The 9,689-nt window shown below is 45.4% G+C and overlaps 1 long non-coding RNA gene across 1 annotated transcript; it reads left to right on the forward strand.

Moving 5' to 3' along the window:
- Nucleotides 1–4,431: 4,431 nt before the first annotated feature.
- Nucleotides 4,432–9,265, forward strand: LOC144142060 (uncharacterized). Its single transcript, XR_013316808.1, has 3 exons — nucleotides 4,432–4,535; nucleotides 6,814–6,933; nucleotides 9,082–9,265. It is a non-coding gene; the product is annotated as an uncharacterized LOC144142060 (long non-coding RNA).
- The last annotated feature ends 424 nt before the right edge of the window (nucleotides 9,266–9,689 follow it).

Here is a 9,689-nt window from a genome sequence, read left to right on the forward strand (position 1 = left end):
TTCAGGAAAGGTTAACGACGGCAACGGAGGAAAGGAAACTTCGGTGCGGCCCCTTTTCGGGGGCCGATCACGTTTGGGGGGGGGGGGGGGGGTTTGGAAAATGCCATATGATACATTGGAAAGCAGGGAGACGGGGGTACTTTCTCCTTTGTCCTTACCCTGGTAGTCAAAGAGGTCCCGGAGCTCCCTGCCTGGTGAACAGACAGGGAGCCCATCGGCCGGAGCTTGACCAAGGCTCCGACGGCCACCGTTTACGGCTTCTACCGTTCACCTTTAAACACCTCGCCACAGTTGGACACGGCTTATGTTGGGAGCTCGGGGTCCGCGGTGTCGCTGCTCACCGTCACCATGAATACTCAAGGTGCCCCGTGCGGGGATCACTAAAACCTTGCTTTTGATTTCTCCCGAGGCTTGTTTGAGTGCTTCTACAATAAAATTTTGTTTGTTAAACAAACTTGACCAGCTTATTCTGGAGAATTTTCTGCTGGCCATTTATTCTAACAAACTTCGTACTCACGCAGCAGCATGGTGGTTCAGTGGTCAATACGTTTAGATCGAGGCAGCAGGACGGGGATTGCAATGTTGTTATTAGTGCCCGTGTTTTTGAAGAAATAGAAACAAGACGAGGAAGAGTTTGCAGATTATATCACGTAAGGTACAAACCTCACCTGTTTTATATTATTCTTCAGACCCCACTCCCTTCAACTGTAAAGCAAGATGCAGCTTTACTGCAAAAAATATTCTCAAACCCCATATTCCAAAACCACCCTAACCGTACTCAGAAACAGGCATATATTTCGCAGTGTTAATTAAAGCAAGGTTAAAGAAGGAGGACGCGAAAACAGAAAAAAAACAACGTGTTATTAGAAACAGAAACGTTATGTCCGGAGCGTAACACTAAGGTAGGGTTAACCAGCTGAGTTTAGATACGGAAGCGAGGAGAGAAACGTCTTCCCTTTTGTTCTTGCATTAGTATGTTCCAATCTTTATTGCTTCCAGGGCTTTCAAGCAATTTCTCGTGTCTGGAGAGAAGTACTATCGTGAATTCATGCGAACAGGCATTAACCACCGACGGCTAAACTGGAAAGGGCAGATGCCCGCCGAAATATCCATTCACAAAAAGATCCGCGCAAGCTCTTTCATGAGATCCTCGCTTTCACAGGAATGCAAAAATACGTGCGAAAATAACGTTGCCACGCAACTAGCTCTCTGCCTCGACTACTACGTGCGAAAAACTCCTCGTGGCCATGCTCAAGGAGACGTTACCTATGCTTTTTTTCAGACTGTTTCAGCAGACGAAAAATGTTTTTGCATTTTTTCGGACTGTAACTGCGATTGATTATTAAGGCCTAACTCGCCTGTGCTACAAAGACAATGAGGCGCGCCGTAGTGAAGAAATTTGAATTAAATCTGGCGCCCTTGAGATATTCAACCTGCGCGGAAGTCTAGAGCACACAGGTGTTTTCGGTTTTCACCTTCATCAGAAACGCGGTTGCCGCAGCCCGGAAAAATAAGAATGTAACTGCGTTAGACAATAGTTAAGATAGGATAAAACGCGCCTGTGAAAATTTCTCTGGAGTTTGGAACAAAAATTTTCCCACTTCTACGCTCGATGTTTAGGCTTAGCTTAGCTCCCTTTAGTCATTGTTGCTCTCTTGCAGAGAAATTAAAAAGAGACACAGCTCGAAGTAGATCGCAGTCCTTAGAAAAACCAATATGCTGGAGTAATTACTAGGGGTCTCGGTCTTATATAACAATCAGTTTTCTGACAAATCTGCTTGTAGTAGGAATTTGTTTTCCCTGCATAATAGATTCTCGATAAATGGAACTTGAAAGGACCGAAAAAATCAGTTCCATTTAATAGGGGTTTAGTTTACTGAGAAGTGTCTGCTAAAGTGCAAATTTATGTGCGCACACACTCTCTATGTCATTTCACGCAACTCTAAGCACTAGAAGGTGAATGTACCTGATAGTTTTTCAGGAAGCAAGAAAATTACAAGAGGTTTAGTCACAGGATTCAGTGTTCATTTGGCAACAATTCGTCACATTGCACGATAAAATGCATCAAGTTGTTTCGTTTGAGTCTTTGCAACTGCATTTGAGAATCGTTTTTTAAGGGGCACTGAGGTTTTTATAAACGTTTCAGATTCTGGTTCCTTCTGAAGAATAATCCTAGATATTGCCGATCTGACTGTGCTCCTTGAAGTGTGGTACGTTCTACGGTAATTATCTCTTCAGATTTATCTCAGAATTATCTCTTCAGATTTATTAATGCACGCTGCCCTATTACCTTCTGCCTCTCAATGGCATCTGCAGTGTCACATTCAGGCAGATCCTGCTAGTGGGATGTCAGGTCACTTGAAAAGAAAAACCATATATGCCTGAATAATTTCCTATAGTGTTAGCAGTCAGCAGCCTACAGGCACCGGCAATAAGGTGAATGTCACCAAAAATATAATATTCATTCTGTACTCCTTATTCTGGCTCATGCACACCTGCAGCCTCTGCACGAGACCCTTGCTGAGTGGGCGCTGATGGCTTGAATAACTCCTTGATCCATCGGCTGATCCATTGGCTGAAAGTAACTAGCGCCATCGTTAAAAGCTATCGGCGATGTCTTTTTTAGTTTCAGGATATTGTGTTACGCAGGTTCGCGGCCGCACTGCCAGCGATTATGTTTAATCATAACTTTGTGGCTATCATCCCTGTTGAAAATTCCATTTACCAACCAACAAGATTCATTGCTGGAAAGGTTGATTGCGTTTGATGGTCGCCTTTGAAAGCTTGATGTACGTAAGAAACTGTAATGGAAGCTGCTGGAAGGAGACGCTGGAAGGTGCTGGCAGGCACGATGGCATGCCTGCCAGCACCTTTCAGCACCTTCCAGCACCTTCCTCCATGCTGGCAGGCTTGCGGCGCAATGGCGGTAGATTTTGGCGTGACGGCAAGCTTGACTGCTGAATTGATGATGGAAAGGCATTTTCTGAATGAATGACGGCAGAAAGCCAAAACGTATACGAGAGCGAAGCGCTTGTAATAACAGAAACATAGCTTTGGCATTGACCGTTGCGAGAAAATGACAAAAGCTGCCTTTTTGAAAAGGTGTTGCCGAAAACTTGGCACGCACGCTGCGCGATGACGGCAGATGTTCGCGTGACGGCAAGCTTGACTGCTGTATTGATGATGGAAAGGCATTTTCCGAACGAATGCTGCAGCAAGCCAAAATTCATTCGATAGCGAAGGACTGATATAATAACAGAAACATAGCGGTGGCATTGGGAATTTCGAGAAGAAAAAAATAATAACTGCGTTTTTGATAAGGTGCTGCTGAAAACTTGGCATATTAGAGAAAAGCTACTTTGATTACCGCTTCTTGTTTTTAAGTCATAACTTGGAGGGCTGGTATGAAACTGTATGCCCTTTATTCGCCGTTTTTGGTGTAAGGATGGCAGTGCCGACCCTTACGTTGAAAACATTGGCAGCTTTTTTTCGCTGCGACAGGGTCAAACCGTCAAACCGTACGTGTTCATTTTCGCTGCGCTGAGCCCGCGGACAGAACCGTCCGTGGCATGGCTTAAATTGTACGCGGCAGACTACGGGTCTAGCGCTTCGCCGATCCTGCTTAGTTGTAATCAGCTGCCTTGAGACAGATCCAAGCACGGTATTATTACACAACATAATTCAAATTCCGGGCGCGCATGCCATTTCACTCTATGCCATTTCACTCATAGCTACGTTGGCTTTCGTCGGGGAGAACGGGGATGTGCGATATCTCTTTTAGGTTGAGATAGCTGGCTATACGGCTCAAGGTGAGCCTCGTTTTGGAGACTGGTGCGTGCCCAAGAAGCGGTATGACTGCCGGAATGGGTTATATACGAGAAGCAGTAAACATAAATCACAATATTTGTGCATTCATGGGCGATTCAGATTGACAAACCAAATAAATGGCACTTGTTCGGGCATAAATTCTGATTGCGGCGGTGGTGCAGTGGTAACGCGCTCGTTTTTTGTTGCAAAGGTTGGTGGTTCGATCCTCCAGTGGTCAGTTTTTTTTTTTTTTTGCTGACAGCACGATATGATATTTTTAAACGAAAAATGTGCCTGTTATTGGTAGTTTTTAACCAAAAGTGATTTCCCCCAAATTGATGTCGGAGGTTTATTCCACCACTCAATCGCTTATATACAGGATAGCCCAACAAACTCAACTTTTTGCTGGGTATGGCAACCTGATCTTTATATTTACATTGCTTTATGTGTCTATGTTCAAGCCAGAATTTGTTTCGACGCATTTTGTTCACTTCTCGCCGTGTATGAACTGCGTTACGAAAACACTAAGGCACAGCCGAAACCGAAACCCCGGCCTCACTACTCCACTGCTCCATCCAGCAACATCGCCACGCCATCAAGCCGCCGCATTCCTTTCTTCCTGGCCGCCGAGACGGTGGAGTTGTAAGCGCTTGTCGAGTGGCTTTTTGCGGTTGCTTTGAAGACATCGGATTATTGTTTCGACGAAGATATGTCGCCTGTGATTTAAGGTAAGTGACTAGTCAACTTTTTGCACTTTACTTGTGTATTTAACAGGGCAGGGCTGTTCCGTTCCGTGTTTGACATTGGCGTCGTCGGTTAGCCCTAATGTTTTCTGACAGCGATTTTGAGGGTTACGTAGATCTGCCTTTCGACCGCGGATATTGCGTGCGGGACTAGAAACAATAGGGCTGTTCGATTTACAGTCCCGGCCTCACCGCCGATTCCCTGAAAGCAGTCAGGCATTCGGTTTTCTTGTGTATCCTTATGGCTTCAGGGAATCCTCGGACTCCGGCGAAATATCCGCGGTGAATTCGAGTCTGTAAATCGAAGAGCCTCATTGTTTGTGCCGTTTGTAGGCTTTTTGTTGAGCGAAGTAGGATCATACTGCTACGTTGGCTAAACGGTTTGGCTAAACCGATTAGCTAATTGGTTAAACCGATCGCCAATACGCGCGGTCGACCGCTCCAGGTTGAGTTCGCAAGTTTTTTTTTTGTGGGTAGTTCTTTTTACAGAATTGCAAATTGTTCTTCGCATCATTTTTTCGTACCTGGTCTGGAGTGGTACGCTTTAGGTAACTTTTAGCCGAGGCACATAGCAGTCTACACTACACTGCAGGGATTGTCATTTTTCAAAGCGGTCACTCAGTAAAGTGCACTGGCACAAACAAGGCTCTCTGCGTTCAGATTGAGGGTACGATGGCTGAAATTGGCGTCACACTCGCAAGCCCCGCATGTGCAGTGAATGTTTGAGTGTTCCAATCGTTCGATAATCGCGTATATGTTTGTGCATGTGTATCAGTAGCGCCAAAAACGTTCATTCAACCCGAATTTGCTACCACGTCGAAACTACATGCCTATCCTGCGTCTGGTGCAGAGGCATAAGCAATGCTGGCCGCGCATGGGGACCGTTTAGGCACTGCAACATTCACTACCGTCTCCGAATAATTCTCGGCCACACGTGTTGCTCAGTTAAATTTTGTATTGGGCTCATTCTGTGGATGAGTGCACCCCGCACAAGAGCAAATGCTTAAAAAAAAAGTGGGGCTCCTCTGGACTGGTTAAGGCCGAAGGTCTCTTTCTAGTAGCTTGTGTACATAATTGCACAGCAAAGAATACACTCTGTTAAAAACACGACTTGATGTAAATAAATATACTTCTAGAAAATATGCCGCTAGAGAATAGATGGGAGAGCAGCCTTTTCTGGATGGTTAGATCACACTGAAAGTTTTTTCTTAGACGGAACGGCAACTGTCACTAAAGTTCCGTCTGGAGGAAACACAACTCGCATTGAGAGCAGTCTTTCTTGATTTTTACCCATCCGGCCAAACCGCTACCGCTCACTGACTAGCCAGAATCACTGATAATTATAATTAATTAATTATAATTACAGATGATCGGACTAACTCTAGCTCAATCTGGACAGATCTCCAAGCCGCCACCCTACGCCCGCTGCACAATATTTCAGCGAGAGCAGTCGGTCTTGATTTTTACCTAACCGGCCAAACCGCTTCCGCTCACTGACTAGCCAGAGTCACTGTTAATTATTAATCACTGGTAATAATTAGAGGAGATCGGGTGTAACTGGCGATGGCTACGTCGGCCTTGGCTCCAGCGAGAGGGAGCGGCTCGGCCGCTTGAGTAAAAAACCAAGACCGACTGCTCTCATCGCGTGATTTTTAAACCGGGCGGGAAGTTTTGCTATTACAAAACGCTAACCACGGCCACACACACACACAAAAAAAACGGTGCGAGAATCGAACCAGGGCCAACAACGTTCGTAGTCAGCCGCGAAACCACTACACCAAATCCCAGACTGAGAAATGGCGGCTAATTGGCTGGTTTTGATTTGGCGTTCAGTCTGGACGGAACTTTAGCAGTTTTTAGCATTCCGGCTGGACGGAACGCTAGGCACTTCCTAATTGTTACGGCAACGTTATCATCATTTAGGTCTGCGCTCTGTCACAGAATCGTGGTGGCAATTTGCCGTATAGCAATGAGAGAGCTCATCTCGGCACCTTTTTACGCATACATGAACTGGTCATAGTGAACGGCATCTACTTCCAAAGAGAGAATTGAGTTAGAAGCTTGATCGTTGACATTGTCACTATGCTGTGATAGTCACTTCGGCCATCCTTACATCCAAGTATTGTGGTATTTTAACGTTCTCATATTTTCGCTTGGAGTGTGAAGAACACCTTGCTCGACAGCTTAATATCGCATTTAGAACTTTGAAAGATTAAGGCTAATGCAACTTGCTTGTTGTTTGCCACTCACTTCTATCTTGAAGGCTACTGACTGTTACACCTTGCAGTGGAGATCAGCTGGCATGCCCTACTTGGTGGATGGACCTATCTGGATGGACCTCTCATCAGATTTCACTGGCTGTTTTTCAGGTTGGTTACAATAGGTGAACACCTAGTTCTCTACAATTGTAGTGCAATGCTATGACGTGCACTATGAAATTCAGTTACCAGAACTTGCCTAATTTGACCGAGTGCAGTGCTTTGGTCTTCCAATAGCACTGTATATATATGCATGTCGGCATCTTCATTTCAGCAATTCATTGCTCTCCGAGTTTGGAATCAGTGAATTTGGATGTATTGTATTTAACGTCTTTTTGTGTTGTTTAACATGAACCTTTGCTGCCATTGTACATTGGACTGCTTATACACAAGCACGAAGGTGGGAGTTCTTAGTAAAAAAGAGAACTAGGATGCACATGATGCAACATTTAGAAGTGACACAGCTGCTTGATATCCCCCTTTTGGTGCAGCCCGCCGAATGCTCCTCTCCGCCTGTGAGAACGATAGCTCTCTTTTCCTCCGCCGCGTCACCTGTGGTGCACGCTATCGGTGATGCGGTGGCGTCAATTCGGAAAGCGGCCACACAATCAGCCATCCGCGCAACAGTTCTTGGTTCGGCTGTTGTGTTATTGCGCTTTGTCATGCTTCACTTGAAACATCTTGGTGAACAGGCTGCAATCACATATTTACGTGGAGTAGATGCATGGTCCTTAACATGGGATTGCACTATTCAGCTTGTTTTACTGGAATTTTCGATTCTGTAGCGTGTTCGTAACCTTTGGGCTTTTTCTGAAGGAACTTCGGGCTGCTGATGACGACAGGCGAAAATATCAAGGTGGCGTGGGACAGCTTAATTTTTTCCAGGTTCGGCTCAATGTGCGATCAGCGTAGGAGCCAAACTGGGTTCACAAGTGACAACTTTTATTGGATCTTAAAGAGCGCCTTGAGAACAAAACAGTCCCTAACTTTATGCATTCCATCAAACATCCCCTTCTCTCTCTAGAAAATTTGTTCTAAGGTTCTTAATGAGGTGGTTTGGTCAAATAAAAGGAACGATGGGTCATTTTGCCGCGCTCGATGTAGCAAAACATGCTGATGTTGTAGTGTGTTGTCAACCGACTTGCCTAGAAACATGGCGCTGTTTGTCTGGTGGCTGTCCGTGACAATACGGATAATGAAGAACCCCACCTCTTACACAGTTGAGCACACTAAAAGTCAGGTTACAGAGCCGGTCATGCTTGCTGTTCCCGGTAAAAAAATACCCTAAGGGGATAACATCAGCCGTGGAAAGCCCCCGCAGGACAAACCAAAGGAGCCTGCAGGCTATTTCAGTAGCACCGCTGGTTCAAGGTTCACAGCTTATATCAAGGCCGAAAATATGTCGACTTGGCAGCCATAAATTACTTTTTCCTGTATTGACATTTCATCAGTAATCAGGCTGCAGTATGGTTCTTTTATGACCGGAACCTTTGTTCCTCCACTTGAAGCCTGTCTTTTATTAGGTTTATTACTCAAGTCTCTTGCAGAAGGTCCGACAAGATTTTTAGTGTGCTTTGACACGGCAGCTTCAGCAGTTTTTTGCCCCTCACATGCTCGTATCCTTTACAAGAAGTCGCCTTCCACAACACTTTGCCGCCACGTGGGTTCCTGTCTAGTCAGCGCGCCTTATCACTATTGATAATCTGTTCCATGGCAAATTTGGCACACCCGTTCTCCTTCTTGTGCGGCTTCCGAAAGGGTCTTTAGTGCTTGCACAGCTCGGTTGTCCTCATAGTATTGAACTTTCTCTAAATTCGTCACAAGTTTGCTGAAGTTTTTGCAAGCGTTCGTTTAGTCTGCACTTTCATCTCAAGACTGTGTGCGCTTCTTTTCGTATCTTCAATGCATCCAACCAGGTTGATGTCATCTGGCCTTCTTCACTTTTCAATTTAACGTGTTCCTAACCTTCAACACACTAGCCTGAAGCTACACTTTTTTGCGCCTGGTATTCGCTGGCTGAGCTTTGAGCATAGAATTCTTCTAGACGAGGGTGTTTTGCTTCTTTCCCACCTGCTGCTAACGCATGTTCTCTTGAAATTCTCGGTTGCATGCATGCAGGCTTGCATCTTACTAAAATCCTTTCCCGGGAAAGCCATTGCCACCATGCGATTCCTTTTAGAGCAGTGCCGGTCAAGAGCACTCTTCCATGACCTGAAGGGAGTCCTAGCAGGATGGTTTCCACTTAATTTGTTGAAAATGTTCTTTTTCTGCAGGCTTTCTATTTTTAAGGCAAAGAGAAAGGGCAGAAGCAAGCGACCACATCGGAGTGACCATCTCAGAATGTTTAAGGAGGTATGTGAAATGTGAATTTACATTTGTTTTGAGTTGATCTGGGTTGTATAAGCTTTAGTGTGTAACTCAGTTTTTTTTCTTTTCAGCTGCCCACCTGTTCGAAGATAGTCACCATATTTGATATTTAAAGGGGTCCTGAAATACCTTCCGCCAATGCATGGATGTACATGTACCCAAATAAAGCAATGTATTTCCAATCTCCTCCCGCAAGAATTTTGTTAAAACGATGAGTATTAGCTGAGAAATCGTAAATCAAAAACCGCGCATTATCGTCGCTCCGCGTTTCCTCCTCCTTTCGAATTACTCTCCGCTGTTGACGGCGCGCGAGCCTTGCCTCCCATGATGCTGCACTCCGCAGCGGTGACGTAATTCCGCTATTGCGCTGCTCAGAGTGTCGTCTGCTACGGGCAAGCTTTGTTGACACCATGAATCCCTCACGCCACTCAAGTCTGGAAAAGCGAACGAAAAATCTGGCCGCGGCCTGGCCTTGCCCTTTCGCGGTGTACGTTGCTGGCGCACATGACTTTTT

This window comes from Haemaphysalis longicornis, unplaced genomic scaffold (assembly GCF_048455015.1).
Source record: "Haemaphysalis longicornis isolate Haplotype H1 unplaced genomic scaffold, Haemaphysalis longicornis Haplotype H1 scaffold_6, whole genome shotgun sequence".
Lineage (NCBI taxonomy): Eukaryota > Metazoa > Arthropoda > Arachnida > Ixodida > Ixodidae > Haemaphysalis > Haemaphysalis longicornis.